Source organism: Macrobrachium rosenbergii, chromosome 12 (assembly GCF_040412425.1).
Source record: "Macrobrachium rosenbergii isolate ZJJX-2024 chromosome 12, ASM4041242v1, whole genome shotgun sequence".
Lineage (NCBI taxonomy): Eukaryota > Metazoa > Arthropoda > Malacostraca > Decapoda > Palaemonidae > Macrobrachium > Macrobrachium rosenbergii.
The window spans coordinates 96,896,178-96,914,057 of NC_089752.1; the positions used below are offsets into that span (position 1 = coordinate 96,896,178).

A 17,880-nucleotide genomic window follows, 5' to 3' on the forward strand; every position below is an offset into this window, starting at 1 on the left:
AATCATTCACTAAACACTAACATTCACAAGACATTCACCAAACACTCACTAAACATTCACTCAGTACTTACACACTAAACATTCATAAAACATTCACTAAACCCTAAACACTCACTACACATACACTGAATACTTACACACTGAACATTCACTAACATTCACAAAACATTCACTAAACCCTAAACTAAACATTCACTAAACACTTATTCATAAACATTAACTAAACACTTACTAAACCCTAAACATTCGTTAAACACTTACTCATTAAACACTGACGATAGAAAAAATTCACAATCGCACTAAGCCCCTATTCAACTTGTGGGTTACCAGACCTTTAAAAATGGCAGCGAGGCTTTGCAGCGCCGCCCTGGTGGAAGACCACCGAACTACGTGGTACTGGTATAGAGGTCGCAACTCCAGGTATATACCCTCTAAGATTCATTCCCGATACAGTACGAACACCAGTTCTCAAGTAGAAATGCATTCGTCTATTGTGACTTCAGAGCTTCCGTAAATGTTATGCGGGAACTTGTGGGTTCTTCGGACTGCTGGAAGTAGCTGTTGTCAACGTATGAGATTTGCCTTGGACAAGATTTTCCCACCATACGCAACCATGTAGTACCTTGCAGAGATCCCATTGCGCTTAAAGTCAGCGTATTCAGGGCTCAGCAGCAATGTCTGGAATTTATGGGCTAAGCTAAGCCACTGAAACCGAAAATGAGTCATGAAGTGACTGGAAAATTTGGTGTGAAATGTTGACATATTTTTAAATTGTAAAGGTAAAATTTGTTGATGAAAAACAGAAGAGCTCGAAGAGAGCGCCTAATCAGCAAAAAGATGAACACTGAATGTAAATTCCGGGATATTCACAAAAAAAATCCCATCTTAAAAATATGTATTTCAAGGCAAAAAAATAAAAAGTTAAATGTAAGCATTGGACCACATTTAGGGGGCTGTTGACTTTACCTTACTCTCATACGGTAACACCAACATAACTTTAAATGATAAATATTTAAAGTCATTGTCAAAGCCAGTGGAATGAATCAGACATTTAGTTTTAAATTCATCTTCACTTAGAATACTACGTATGAACTTTGACTGCTGCTTCCAGGCTCTGAATTTTTCATAATGGCATTCTGCATGAGCCTCTGCCTGTGCGCAGATAAAGTGGTGAGTAACTGAGGAGGCACACGCGGACCCATTTTAATGCATTCAAAGTGCACCACAATATTGCTCTCATTTTAATGGTAACGAACTCATCACATGACGTTGCTTTTTCATCATATTTCACTCCTCACCTTTGCCTCACTTTTAGTTTTCTGTAAAAGAGAACTACTGAGATGGCTATTTGTCTGTCCGTCCGCACTTTTTCTGTCCGCCCTCAGATCTTAAAAACTACCGAGGCGAGAGGGCTGCAAATTGCTATGTTGATCATCCATCCTCTAATCATCAAACTGCAGCCCTCTAGCCTCAGTAGTTTTTATTTTACTTAAAGTTAAAGTTACCCATGATCGTTCGTCTGGCACCTCTATGGGTGCCAACACCACAGACCACCACCAGGCTGTGGCTGAAAATTTCATGGGTCGCGGCTGAGTTTCATGGGCCGTGGCTGAGAGTTTCATACAGCATTATACGCTGTACAAAAAACTCAATTGCTCCGGAGAAACGTCGGCACATTTTTTACTTGTTCTACCACAAGTTTAAAAATCGACTTTAAAGTTCCATTTTTCCTGTTATCACGAATTATTCTGTTAAATTCTTCTATTTTGGTAAACTTTTATACGGGTGATCTGGCACTGGTCTTTTACGAAACCGTTCAATCAAATGATGTCCTTTCATTATCTACATCCGTTTTTTAAATGACTTAAATGATATTTACATGTTGTCAATATTTTGGTTTTTAACGGAGCACCGCGTTCGAATAATTGATATAATATTCCTAAGCCTTCAACGTTCAGGGGCGGGCTTAAAGGCGCCTTATTCTTTAAACTGAAATTTGTTTCTTTAGAATTTCTTTTAGTCTCATTTTCATAAGCAGAAATTTTTCTCAGGTTTAACTATTATACGATAGGATAGATTCAAAGGAGATGAAATGTTGTGACTGATGAATTTCTTGTTGCGATCACTATAAAAAAATGAAAACTCGCTTTTATGAAGCAGATTTTCTCGGAGCAACTTACGTACGCTAAGTGCAACGCATTTTAACTAATAAATCACCAACAGCATTATGCAGTGCCTCTTTTCACTCTATTTGTTGACAGCACTACAGAAACAGTTCGTCTCTGTTGGCCTTAGAGTCCAGAAGTCCCCATCAGGCCTCTTGCCCCCTTCAACGCCTTGCCGCACTTCCTCTCTTGATTAGGACAACCACGTAATATCGGCTACCTTCTATTTGAAGTGTTATTCCGTAATAATCAACCACTCTCCAGCCTTCAAAAATGACAGATTATTGTAGCAGCCGTTTGAGTTCTCACGTCATTCACTCTTACGAAGCTCACTCGATTGTTTTTCAGTACTAATTTGGGTAAGGACTCATGAAATACGATGTTTCTAGAAGGAATGTACAAATTTCTTTCTCTCTTGTTAGCAATGCGTCATGAATTGTTATATGCTGCATTAACTCTCACTTTATGGGTATTTAGTTGAAAAAAGAATCAAATATAACAAAGCTGTAAAAACTTGCTAAACCGCAGGTATATAAGCTTTGGTTATTTCAACCCTTCTTTAAGCTCTATAAACAGCTAGTTAAAGGGAATCAATCGCGCTTGCAAAGCTCTTTCTCCCGGGTGTCAGGGTACAATAATACTTAAAGAATTGTTTAATTCTGAAGCTAATCAAAGATCAGTTTTTCATAAGCCTCCACTTCTACAACATAAAACTCTTTCTGTTGTTTCTCCAGTCCTTTCAATTGTTTCGTATATTTTGAAATTTTAAAAATGTCTAAGGATATTTCACTAGACTCTGTCCAACTCGATCTGTGACCTTGCATCCAATTCTGGGTACAAAACTGACATCGTTGCATTTCATAACCATCACAAAAAGAATGCTTGATTGCACCGCGTAGGGAAGGGCTCGACAACGTCACCCTCCAAGCCCTGGTGGTGGAATCATTCTACAGGCGATACTGTCAAGTTCCCGCTGACTAATTGGTTTGGGTTTTCAATTTCCGTCTCCTCATCAGGAATGCGAATTCGAAAAAAGACAAAAAAATCTTTTTATTTATTGTATCTCCTGGTTTCTACCATGATTTTATGATTGAATGAAGTGCTACATTATACGAAATCGGATTAAACTAACGAGCAGTTGTAGAGGTCTAGTGCACGTGAGCAAGGAAGAAAGAGCATTTATTATTTCCTTTCCTCTCTGTTAAGATGGTTTTGTCTGGTACATCGAGAAGTTAAACATGTCTCACGTTATAACAGTACTTTCACTACTGTGACTATACAGCATAGTGGGTATATAAATTGATACTGTTCCAGGAAACTATGATATAACATACCGGATGTACACCACAAAATTTGTTAAACAGATAAAAGACCGATAGAAGTCTTGGAACAAAATGAGTCTTTATATATATATATATATATATATATATATATATATATATATATATATATATATATATATATATATATATATATATATTATATATATGTATATATATATACTGTATAAGTATATATGTAGATATACATATATATATGTATATATAATTTATATATATGTATGTGTGTATGTATATATGTATATATATATATATATATCATATATATATATATAAATAATCTATATATATAAATCTATATATTTTATATAAATAATCTATATATATATATACATATATATATGCATATAATATATACAGTATATCTATAATATATACAGAGTGCGTTTGTGTAAACCATGACCAGGAAAGACTGACAGAGTAGAATCTGAACAAGCTCAAGATTTCCTGTTCAGAGAAGAAGGAAAGTTCTTTTCTCTTCAACTTCCTTTCTCTTCGATTCACAACGAAAACTACTGAATTAACGACGGCACCCATACACTGCATTACTGTACAGGTCTTCATTTATCTTCATTACAAAACTAGGAGCATCTTTACTGTAATAATATTTAATCAGTTATTGAACAGAATAGAATATACAATTTAGGCCGAAAGCCAAGCGCTGGGACCTATGAGGTCATTCAGCGCTGAAATGGAAACTTACAGTAAAAAGGGCTGAAAGATGCAATAGGAGGAAAACCTCTCAGTTGCACTTTGAAATAATTGTTAGAAGAGGGTGGAAAGTAAGGTGGAAGAGAGACAATATGAATGGAGGCACAGTAAGAGGAATGAAAGGGGTTGCAGCTGGGGGCCGAAGGGACGTTGTAATGAACCTTAAGTAACGTCTACAGTGCACCGTGCGTGAGGTGCACTGACGACACTAACCCCCTATGGAGTAATCAGTTATTGGATTAATTATTATATATGAAAATCACGAAAAACCATTAAATGTCCCATTAAATTTGTCATCCTAAAACTAATCTCTTTAATGCCAATAACGATCATTGTGAGCCTGTCCAGGTGAAAATATGTACAGGAAAAGATAAAATCAAAATACTGGAACTGGTCAGTGAAAAGTAACAAAAAACCTAAAACTGCTCCAGCAGATCTGAATTTGCCATTGTTTTTTCCAGAGAACACACAGTGAGATTTCAGTTGGTCTGAGTTTAAGAAATCAGGCGCTGAAGACAGTGAAAAGACAGGACTGGAGTGTTGTGACAGAAAGATACAAGATCAATCTTAATTAAAGGAGATCGGGAGAAAGCCCTACAGTTGCATGAAGAAATAAAAGTTGGAAGGGCTGGACAGCAAGACTGAAGAAAAGAATCGGGAATGGGGGTAAAGTAAAGGGCTACGAAGCAGGTTCAGCTATGAGCCGGAAGGACGCTGCAAACACCCTGTAGTGATGCCTACAGTGCACCACGTAAAGTGCGCTGACAGCGCTACCCCATGCAGGGGATTGCAATTAAAAAATAAGAAAAATTCCATTCAATTTGTGATGAAACTGAACAAGGTTGGCATCATGAACCCGTTGCAAAAGCACATATTTAAAGGCTGAAAAGTCATGGTTTTCAAGAATCTTCATAACAGCAGGTTTAATTTGGCTTTGTGAGCTCCATACATGCTTTTGTCTGAATAACGACGTCTATTTCTTATCGAGGACCAGAAATTTTCTATTTGAAAAATTTCCTTAATTCCTCGTTTTCAAGAACCCCAAACATTTTTCGCCTGACGACTTTAATTTCTGTTTCTCGAGCAAAACAACAACTTATTCATTGCTGTTAGAGCACGCCACAAATTTTTCACGTTTTTACTTTTTATTTTCGGGAACCCAACAATTTTCGTATCTGAATAACACCTTTCATTTCTGCTTTCAGAGAATCCCACAACCTCTTTAATGTCCGAGTTGCTTTACAACAACAAACGTGAACGAAACTTCTTCAGGAGGCCATCTGGCTCGCCCTTGGCAGACATGCAGACTTCGCACGCACATTCGAGTACCCCAAAACTTTCACGAAGTGATGAATAAAGGGCAAAAATTTGTCAAGTTAAATTGGTGTTATTTAAGCTTACAAAACACTGTTGACATAAAACTATACACAAAGTAATTTGGTGGGTTTTTGTTTGCAAAAATCCCCCAAAGTTAAATGCATCCTCTTATTGAGATGCTGTCATTTCAGTGTAAAAATCAGTCAGTAGTTTATATTTTTACACGACTTTTAAGCCACTGAATTCAAACGGACGCATATCAATGTATTCTATTTCAATGCAGTGCAAATGTTTCTGGCACCATTATTGAAAATTTAAAAAGTATTATCTTAGGTGCACGAATCAGGACCCTCATCATGTAGAGATGCTGCTAACTTACACACTTTTTAAAATTGTTGAAGTGAAACTTGCCTCTGGTGTCAATACGCATTGCTATTTCTTGCAATGGAAGTATTAGTGTGACAGATCTGCAACCTGCGCATCTTCAATAAAAATGTTTGATACACAGTAACACCTCGAGTTAACTTAACGGACACCAACCCGCAGCTCTGTTCATACCAGCTGTGATACCGGGATTATTTTTGGCTGTGCGACCATCTTAGGTGTGATACATCTTAAATAAATCTCTCAAACTGAAAGATAAGTGTGAAGTGCAAGTTAGTTTAGGTCCGTAACTTTGTTGAATTGCTGTTAACTGTAAGACATCAAAAATCTGTCCAAGTGTAGGCTGTAATACAGGGTCTTTGTTATTCAACAGACTTTTTTGCTTATGAGAAACTCAGACCCCCAAATTGCCTGTTCAGTTATGCCATTCCGGTTATTCCAATCTTGGAATCCCTGAACGGAAGTAGTTCTTCATTGGAGGGGTGGCTAGAGCTTTCGGCTAGCACGCTGTTGGCCCAGCGTTCGACTCTCCGAGCGGCCAATGAAGAATTAGAGGAATTTACTTCTGGTGATAGAAATTCATTTCTCGTCATAATGTGGTTCGGATTCCACAATAAGCTGTAGGTCCCGTTGCTAGGTAACCAGTTGGTTCTTAGCCACGTAAAATAAATCTAATCCTTCGGGCCAGCCCTAGGAGAGCTGTTAACCAGCTCAGTGGTCTGATTGAACTAAGATATACTTAACCTGGACGGAAGTATATAACAATCACTTGCCTCTTCAAAATACTGTTCTAATTTCAGACGCCTGAGCATCCAAAAGGCGTTCATCCAAACACCTCCACTCAAAACTGAATTCAATCAGCAAAAGAAGCAGAATGAGAAACGCCACTAAAGCATGGACCTTAAGTAACCCTAATGGAGAGACTTGCACTCAACCAACCCTTCCCCCACTCCTTTCCCCAAAGATCTCATCTCTGTGACTGCGAACGAATTCAGTTCCCAAACTGAAGAAAACTCCATTTGAAAAATTATAAACATAAGTGTGAATCGATAAATAATATCGCTACGTTACCTTGGACGAAACTAAAATTTTGGTGTAAATATATTATTTATACAATCTAACAAAAAAGGATATCAAATTCATGAGGCGATTGCTACGTATAAACCAATAAAAGCAGTTTTTATCATATTCATATATATATAAGTATACATTATATATATATATATATATATATATATATATATATATATATATATCTATATATCACTTGCACAATTGTTCTGTGTATTAATAGAATTAATTATAGGACCTCACTTCAACAGGAAGGTATCTAGGGCTACCAGGCGATGAACACAGAAGATCCTTGAGAGCTTGTAATATTTTTTTTATAAAAATCTCCAGTAGATACTATCCTGTTTAATGAAGTCCTATTATTAAATATATAATATATATATATATATATATATATATATATATATATATATATATATATATATATATATATATATATATAAAGTATATGTGTGGATACACAAATTTCTTTTAGCTACGCTTTGATATCTAGCTTCCAAAATATCATATGAATTCTATGTACACTAAAATTAGTACAGGTAGCTGTACGAGAGAGAGAGGGAGAGGGAGCAGGGAGAGCCTTTACTTGTAGACGCATCTACACCTGATTTCTGTATTCATCAGGATGGAATTTCCATTCTTGAAAAAAATTATCATATATTGCATCCAACTCGTTCACGATAGATTTTTTCCTTAGACGAAAGCTCAATATTATAACACGAAGATTTTGCCAGTAATTCTTGGACTGACAACAAGGAAATGAAAATTTGAAATAAAAAACTTCTCACTTTGTCCCCTATTGAAAACTGATTCCACGCCATCATCCAAAGCTTTTTCCTTAGTGGATCATAAACAGACTTACGTATGCAGCAAGAGTTCCCTCCGAAAAAAAGAAGGTATTATTCACCGCCAAATGAAATTTCTTGAACACGTTGAAAAAAAAAAAGAAAACAACGTGACTCAGAGCAAGTCAAGAACGCGACGACAAAAATCCTGGGAACGAACACCCGGAAATGACGTCGAGGTGCGCAGTAGACTATGAGGTTGCCTCATCTGCGGCGCAGTTTCCACATATCCAGCCTTGAATCATTTCATCGCCGAGGACAGTTCATAATCATTTACCCCACAATTAATTATATTCAAAGAAGAAAAGAAGGACTGTCTCATCGAGTGTCGCAACCAGATGAGCTTAAGAGCCATGAGCTGTTTCAAAAAGATAATTGAAATTTTTTCATCAAAACATTAAAAAAATAAGCAGAAAGAATTATAAACAGGGAATACAAAGAATGTATAGTATTTACATATAGCCTAAATATCGATATACGGAGCGCATGTTTGCAGGTGTGTAAACACACACAGGGCCTTAAAAAACGTAATAAAAAATATACAAGTACTTTATAACTCAACGTTGTTTACTAGCTGCAAAATGCTTTAGAATCAAACGTAAGTTATGGAAAAAATATTATTAAAGAACGAAAGAAAGAGAGTGAGAGAAAAGAAGAAAGTGTTGGCTTCACCTATCCTACATGAGATATATGCCAGGGAGGAGTTTTTAAACGAAATAATAGGATCAACTGAGGTCAAAGCTTGGAGCAAGAAGATTGGTATGGACTATGAAGGCCGAGGAAAAAAATTACGCTGTGATGGAGAAGGGTTTTCAAAGTGTTCTTATATTCATCCTAATATACAAACGAATCTGATAGCCGGAACTTATAAAAAAAACAAAAAACTCGAAAATCAAGGGTTGAGGTCTGAATTAGATATAAGTCGTGCATTTACATATCAAAAGTTATATACACTCCAACTCCAACTTTCCTCCATTAATGAAACAGAAGGTACAGCGTCATCCAACCACTACCAGAGACGTGGTTTTCTCTCTTGTTTTTCCTCATCCATTCTTCCAGCCTCCAAAGCACCTGAGTTAACGGTTTTTTTTTTTTTTTTTAAACCCCTTAGGTGTTTTTATTCTGCTGCTGGTTCACCTCGGTACAGCTGAAATCTTCCGATCTAGTGAGGTTTTCATAGCAAAATTCTACCCAATATCTCTCTCTTTTAAGCCCCCATCAATTTCACATCCAGCAGTAAACTTGTGCTGCATTCCCAGATTAAAACTTCTCTTGACTGTGGCATTCAAGAAAACTCTTTATGTACAGTTTGAAGGACGAACTTCTTCCAAACACCCTTCTTAGCTGCATTTCTCAGTTTCTTTTTTGTTTTTTCAGCAACCACAGAAAGAAGTCAAGAAAGATCATTTGATCCTCCATCTCAGTAGCCTTGATTAAATGAATCAATGTGTGTCAGGATGCTCGCGATAAATCTGCAAAGTGGTGGCATTCGGAGATGAATAAACAGCCGCCTTATGCAAAAGAACCATGTTTCAGTGACTGTGAATGATCAAATGCCAATCAGCAATACATTATTGGTATATAAAAATGAGAGTCCTTATTCCTGGGGGGTTGACCGGGGTGGTGACATGAATTAGGAAATTGTGGCATACATTTTAATGAATAAATATTTGCTGTAGCATGCAACTAACACTTTGATTTGGCCTGAAGCCTCGAACTTTGACCTTATTTTCTGCTCCATAGTAATGCGCCAGTATCTGAATTTCGCTTCCAAAAGAGACTGATATCCTATCCATCTTTGCCTAGCTTTGGAATTTGTTAAATATGCAGCCAAAATTTTGCTTAAGGTTTTTATGCCAATAACAATCGGTCTTAAAGGACGTACTTATTTATGAACTGTGGGAAATCCATAAAAATTAGGTGCAGAAGGCAATACCGAGGACAAACACCAATTCGAGAGACAATTTATCACACTACCTTATTTTGATCATAACTTGAGATATCTCACAAAATAATTAAACCCGCCAAGATTGGCAGCTAAAAGGCTACCATAAAGCTTTCCAAAGACTGCAGTTTTCTACCCGGGATGATGAGGCTTTTCCTATTTTCCTGTCTTGATCTTAAATTCATTTATCAACAGCTTTTCCATGTCCGAGATACATCTTATTCACAGCTTGAATGAAACTTCACATTCAGTAAACTTCATCTTCACTGAACCTTTTTCTATCCTTTCCTACAACACTGAAATGAATTTCGTCTGTCTCTGTGACAAGGTAATGGTTTGTATCCTTTTGGCTTCTTCCTCCCAATTAACTATTTCCAAGTTTCTTCTCCCTCTCGGTTAGTGCCTAAAATCACGGTTTAACTTTTCCTGTTTTTTTAGTCCATTGAAAGAATTTGTACAAAAGTTCACGGATACAGGCTGAGGGATGAGTTACAATGATGAGAATGAAGCAGCTTGGCAAGATATGAATATCCATCGTTGTGGGAGTCATCCTCTGGCCTAGGTTTATGTCTAAATCTTCCAAATGCTAAAGTCTGTATTATTTACATAAGTTATGGTATACACAGCTTACATTTCAACACATCGATAGCAGCGGCAGCAACTTAGGGGACATTCATGTTATTTTAGTAAAATCGTTAAAGATATGACGTATCCAGAAAGTCAAAGTCTTAAATGACCCCTTACCCTGCCAACTTTTGAAGGAACATCTACGTACTCTGAAAAATCATACAACTACCAGAGCCTATAGGATACTGATACACTTCACTGCAACAACACAAAATGTGGGTCTGTTTTGCTGTTTATGAGAAATAAATTCAAATACTTGGGATCTACTTTAAGCCAGGAGGGAGGGTGTGAAGTTGATGTTGAAAGCAAGATAAAAGCAGCTTGGGGGAAACTGAATAGAATAGAAGAGAGAATTTAGGCGAAAGGCCAAGCGCTGGAAATTGACAGTAACAAGGTTTGAAAGGTGTAACAGGAGGAAAAACATCGCAGTTGCACTACGAATCAATTGTTAAGAGAGGGCGGAAAGTAAGACGGAAGAAAGAGAATATAAACGGAGGTAGCCTACAATGAAAGAATGAAAGGGGTTGCAGTTAGGGGCCAAAGGGACACTGCAAAGAACTTTGAGTAATGCCTACAGTGCACCGCATGAGGTGCACTGACGGTGGTAGCAAAGGTATGTGCGAAAAAAGAACGTCAAATAATGATGATGTATTGTTCAGAAAAATAGGGCATTAACATGGAAGGAGGACCAGAAGCTGGAGTGAACAGGAATGAGGATGCTAAAGTGAATTTTGGGGTCTTGCTGCGTGAGAGGCTGGAAAATGATGAAATTCGGAGATATGCCGGAGGGGTAAAGATTGGTGATATGATAAGAGAGTCGAGATTGGGATGGTATGGGTATGAGGCCAGATAAAGTGAAAGAGGATTTGGAGGGGAAGGGTTTTGCACAGGAAGATGCTTTTAATAGAGATAGTTGGAGAAGACACATCAAAGCAACCTATCCCTTAGCTTGGGGATAGCGGTGGGGATGAAGAAGGAGAAACAGATGCAACAAATTTTAGAGAGATATTTTCCCATAAGCGTTTTGAAAATTAAAGAAACAAAGCTATAGTTACCCCCAGCACAATCAGATGACTCCCTATCTTTTCTCATTCAGAACTACAACACAAGGAAAGTGGTAATGACCTGGCCATTTCATGCATGTTTAAATCTCTTCAAGTGAATGAAGCATCACACCCCTGACATTTGGACCAGCACAATGCAGGGAAATGACCAAAACTGGTCTGTAAAAATTAGGGACTCGCTGTCATTTCTAGGAGCTCATACTTTCCAGAACTGCAGATCACTGTCATACAAATAGCTTGAGAACACCTTTTGAATTCTTTGTTGGTCACAGGATGGGCAAGCTTTCGATTAGTTGCAGTGGGATTATTAAAGATATTCTGGTCACTATGAAACCTTAAAAGCAAATCAGTCTGATAGACTAACTTCCTTTGGGCCAAAATAAACAAAGTCAACTAAATGACCAATAATGATCCAGTAGAAAACTTACAAAGCAGGGGTTTCTCTAAAGGGTGTGAGCGCCCTTTACCTTCACTACAAATAACTTTTACTTCATTTAGGGACGGGAAATCCTACAGTAACTCTTCCCCGGCCATCAGAGAAAGCCTTGACTATACTGATTCTGTTGACAGTTGGTTTTGGCCATCAAAGCAATAAGCCCGTTATATTGAAGCTCTCGTCACTGCCTTCGTGTCAATCTTGAGACAGAGAATGCACACATTTGGGGTTTACACACTCGCCAGGTTTTTGCATATCTTCTTCTAGATGGCAAACTATAACAAATGCATGCAGAGAGAGAGAGAGAGAGAGAGAGAGAGAGAGAGAGAGAGAGAGAGAGAGAGAGAGAGAGAGAGAGAGAGAGAGCAGGAACAACTATTAAATAACGATTAATACCTCTACGCAAGAAAATTACGAGGAGATCTCACTCACTCAGTCACACACACGTATAAATATATGCTGTATATATATATATATATATATATATATATATGTGTGTGTGTGTGTGTGTGTGTGTGTGTGTGTGTGTGTGTGTGTGTGTGTGTGTGTGTGTGTAGTGTGTACGTGCGCGCGTGATTGGCTCGATAAATCTGGGTAAATAACTTTCCGTGACTTGTTCTTTTGTATATGCGAGTGTAACCAAAAGGAGAGCCGATGGCGTAGTACACATGACTTCTGCAGATCTTTGAACTGAACAACGAAATGTCCAAAACAGTTATCTTGAGTATCCGATTCAATTTTGAAGTCTGGATGGAAATAAAAATAAAAAAAAATAATTTACAAAGTAAATTCCGTACGATAACATTTTCTCAAATGTTTTAGATTAGTTTAAAACAAGTGAAGTCTACCTAAACATTCAGTAAATCCACATGTATTTCATAGTATTAATTCTCTGTTTTTCTCGTTAAATCCCTATCGTTGCAAATTTAAGTAAGCGAGATTTACTCGTTTAATCGCCCGCCGCAACTCACTGACCGAAAGCAATATAAAAACCAAGCATAGCAATTTATATTGAACGAGATGTTAATAGCTTTGGTAAAATTAGGATGACTCATAAACATAATAACGAGATGACGCTGTGAGAGCAAGATTTTTTCTGCCTATGTTAAGATACTAATTAATACAATTGCTACAGTTCCCCCTAAGCTTTTCAGATGAACTGCAAAGGTCGATGTCATAAATATCAATGGTCAGGTCACCACATGTTACAATAAGGGAAGGGGACATTTCGAATTCTTATCTCCATAAGATTTAGAATCCACGAGAGATGTTCCCTAACGGACAGAGGTCAAAGTCAAGGGCATCGACGAGGATTGGGGTCAACAAAGGTCAAACGCCAAGAAAGGTCTCTGACTGGGCGTATGAAAACCAAGTGACAAACTTGTAGAAAAATAAGAAAGGCACGAGAGGCGAGGATTAAAGGGTGACGCAGCAGAAGCAGAAGCAGAAGCAGAGGCAGCAGCAGCAGCAGCAGCCATCAAAGCAAAGCAAATTGCCAAGCACCAATATCACAGCCAGCGACCGGGTCGTTGTTGCTGTCCCATAAAAGACCAGCGAGCAAAACCAAATCACCTCCAAAGCGGATGGAAAAAATACGGATCTCCTAAACCAAACCCGAAAAGGCAATGGAAGCGAGGCCGCCATTTGTAACATCTGACCTCTTTCGTTCGCGCTTGCAAGCAACAGGTGGTACACATGAGAACGCTACTAGGTTAGGAGGAAGAGGAAGGGGGTTGGGGATTTCCTGGGACCTTCCCGTGAGACCAGGTGGTAGAGAGAGAGAGAGAGAGAGAGAGAGAGAGAGAGAGAGAGAGCGTGGGGGAAGACAGGGGAAGAAGGGCATCAGCACGTCCTGGCGTTCATCGAGCAACAGTGTAAATAACACATGTGTGAGGCTCATCCCTTCAAAATCACAACTAAGGGATAGGGAGGATGCGCGCGCATCTTTGAGACATACTAACAGACAGAGACAGGCAGGAATAATCAAATAAGCTTTCAAGGAGAACCAGAGCAATCTTTCTTTAACTTGGCCGTGCCTTGCTTTCAGGAAACTTCTTTTTTATCAGATATTAGGAATTGCTGATAATGACATAAAATTAAAAAATGAAGCAAGAAAGCCAAGGGTGACTTTGGGGGTTTGAGACAACTACTAATATCACCCACGCCAAAAAAAAAAAAAAAAAAAAATTTCACTGTAAGACAAGAGTTTGAGAACAGAAGTAAAGGTAGAGCTTCATTCTTCAAGCTTTTAACATGAGAGAGAGAGAGAGAGAGAGAGAGAGAGAGAGAGAGAGAGAGAGAGAGAGAGAGAGAGAGAGAGAGAGAGAGAGAGAGAGCCTAAAGACTAGAAATCCTTTTCCATCGAAAACGAAAGTGGCGTCAAATATCTCTTTCCATTCTTTTTAATTGTCAGTGTGTTGTGCTGCCTAGTCTTCTGCGAAAAAAATTAAAACTGCCTATGCACAATAAAATGTTAGATAGAACGTGCTTTGAAGTAGGACTTTGAAAGTGAGGAGCAAAATATTTAGTTTCCAGCAATAAGGCGTCGGGAGCTTCAACTGAACCCGCAGAGGCGCGGATAGTTTCTCTTTTCATCTAAAAGTGTTTGATGTTATTCCCTTTCAACGGCCTAAATATTATATGGAATAAAACGAATACCAAGTACATTGCTAAACCAAGCAAAAAAGACGTCATTGCGCTCTTATTTCTTCGTAATATCATTCAATAAATAAAATAAAAACACAAAACAAGATCATTTTACCTGTCTCGTGGCACTCATTTAGTTTCACATAGTCGCAGGCAATGTTATAATATCAAGATCCAGTTTTTTGTAAGTTTCACGACATTTCCTGTAATTCTTTAGCAATGAGACGGAAGATCTATGTCCCTCCTCCTAAATGCAGCCGGAGGCCAAAAGTAAAGGGCGAATGCATCCCACGCGTGAGAAAGATCGCGACAGAGGAAGCAAAAGTTGCCCATCTGTAATTGTTAGGTCGGGATGCGTCGAGACATTTTTCTCCCCACATTCTTTTGCTTCCTCAGTCTTAACTAACCATTACACTGGCCACTCGGAACAAACTGGGTTCGAGAATCTCTCTCTCTTTCTCTCTCTCTCTCTCTCTCTTGCAGACACACACACACGCATAGACACACAAACGCAGACAAAAAAAAAAGTCTCGCGTGAAATCACAAGGTTTCAAGGTAATCAAACGAAGTCCATAATAAAAACCCACACATCAGGACTCAGCTGAATGACTTTATCTACACCAAAAATACACTAATGCAATAACATTGCCGTGGGATTTTGCGGACGGTTATTGTCCCATAGGGAACACGTCGATAAAAATAGAAAAGAGGAAATCAGTCGTCAATGAATGAGACATTGAACTTCGGAATATCGCATTATTCCAACGTGTTTGCCCCACGGCTTCATTCTTCTTCTTCTTCTTCTTCTTCTTCTTCTTCTTCTTCTTCTTCTTCGAGACACATCAGAGACCGTAGCGTACCATTCACTCAGACTCTCAACCAATCAATAGTTGCAGCACACCATGCCACGTATGTCATTTTCTTCGAGTTGGCCACCGGGCGTGCTCAGTCTAACACCTTCCGGTTTGTAGTTCCACGCTGTGCATGTAAGTTCGTATAATGCATCGATCATGCCTTGGTTTCTAATGAAACGCGAGGCTTTCCTAATCGACTGGATATAGGCATTTACGTAATAATTATTTGCAGTATTTTTCGGACAGCTGTTTGGGCTCATCGTCTTGAACTTTCAAATATGATGCCATCATTTGAATGTAGTGACGGAAGGTAAAAATACTCGAAACTGCAAGGCTGATGCCACCACAGCAACACAGCACATTTCAAAAGTGGAAGTACAAATGCTGACACGTTCTGCGTTTATAGTTCTTAAGAATTCCTCCCTTTTGCTTCCGAGTTACTCGCAAACCGCCACTAAATTCACGCGTTCGGCATCAGTGAAAATTATTCAGTGTTAGGGTTTAGCAGAACTGCCATACCCTTAACACCAAGGAACACAAATTAAGCGTTTAATTAGGAAGAAGGAAACTTCCATCCAACGAAATTAAACATCAGAGCTAACAGTAATATACCAGCCCCGTGGTGGACATTCTAAGTTTAAAAGAAAAATGAACATCAAAAGACCTTCGAAAGTATAAGAGATTCATTAATGGTGTCAACTTTTGCTTAACGTCTTTCTAATATCCAACTGGTAACTTAGCAACTGGTAACTTAGGGAAAATGGAAATGATCTGGCCAAGTAAAATCCATTCTTCTGGACTTATTACAACCCTCCACATTTCAAGCTGACGAAAAGTAGCCCCATCCCAGAAGAATACGGCGCCTGCAGGATGATTTGTCCCATTATTTTCCGAGTCGTGGGCAAGCGGTCATTGGCATTCCTAACAAAAGTCAGTTGTTATGTATGCTGTATAAATCATATGCCACAAGAGCTTCTTCTAAGTATATATATATATATATATATATATATATATATATATATATATATATATATATATAATTGTGGCTTCTTCTATATATATATATATATATATATATATATATATATATATATATATATTACATATATATATTTATTATATATATATATATATATATATATATATATATATATATATATATATATATATACATATATATGTGTGTGTGTGTGTGTGTGTGTGTAAATATGTCTGTGTGTTTGTGTGAGGGGGTGGTGTTGTTTGTGTGTTTACAATGAAAGAAGGTCTTATCATTCTGATACTATTTTAATAATAGTCTTATATGTTTCATATTCCAAGCAAGTTTGTTAGGCATTGACGCCGCATGTGTTAATTTCTAATGAAGACTATATATTCAAATCGCCAAATAAAACGTTCCAATTTACTTACGTACAAAATCATAGGGAGCACGGAAACGGGCCAAGCGAGCTCCTGCAGAACAGAATGCTCAAAGCTACAAACGGAAATCATCGGAACAAAGAGAATTACACATGAAAATAACAAACAAATTATCCGATGGCCTTATGCCAGCGCGACTCCTGCTGGGAGAGCAGCCCGTATGCAACACTAACGTGACGATTCATATTCATAAATGGGAGAGGTTGTTACACTTACAAATATTACGGTAAACAAAATTGCTGTGACAAAGACTAGGGTTCCGGTTAATTGGACAGGATAGAGATTGCATTCCCATCTGACACGTGGGGAAAGTTATGACGGATGGAGAGGCTTCAAAGGAGGGCCCTGGCTATAAAAAGGTCGGCTTTTTGTTTTGTCATGTGTTTTATACAAAGTAATTAAGTTAAATATATCGTTCTGTCTTCCATGGTTTAAAGCGCTCCAAATTATGAAAATGTCAACTCACCTTCGGCAAGCTTCATAGTAAAGAATCACCTATTTCCTCAAGTTGCTGCACACTTACACATACACGACTACACACACATATACAGGAGATATATATAATTGAATCACAAAAATATGGAATGTGATGAATATATAAATAAAGGCAATGCCACTGCCTTTATATATATATATATATATATGTGTGTGTGTTTATTTATATATATATATATATATATATATATATATATATATATATATATATATATATATATATATATATATATATATATATATATATATTTGAATATATCATAAGCCTATCCCCAAACTAAAGGCACCCTAAGAGAAAAACAAGTCATGCGTGTTTATCCTCTAATTACTGAATCAAGGATGAACAGCCCCTATGCAGAAAACCGATACAACTCGATAAACAGTCCATCCGCTAAGGTCATAGCGAGAGAGAGAGAGAGAGAGAGAGAGAGAGAGAGAGAGAGAGAGAGAGAGAGAGATAGAATTTCTGGAAGTCCCATGAGAAACAATGCCACGAGACTTTCAACCTTGAATCTTTAATATCACCATCTTACTGTGCTGTGAAACCAAGTCACAACAGAA

The 17,880-nt window shown here is 37.8% G+C and overlaps 1 long non-coding RNA gene across 1 annotated transcript in view; it reads right to left on the reverse strand.

The window, feature by feature from the left end:
* LOC136843772 (uncharacterized) overlaps positions 1–17,880 on the reverse strand; it is a 129,552-nt gene that overhangs the window by 47,992 nt on the left and 63,680 nt on the right. The gene's annotated exons all lie outside the window — the stretch shown is intronic.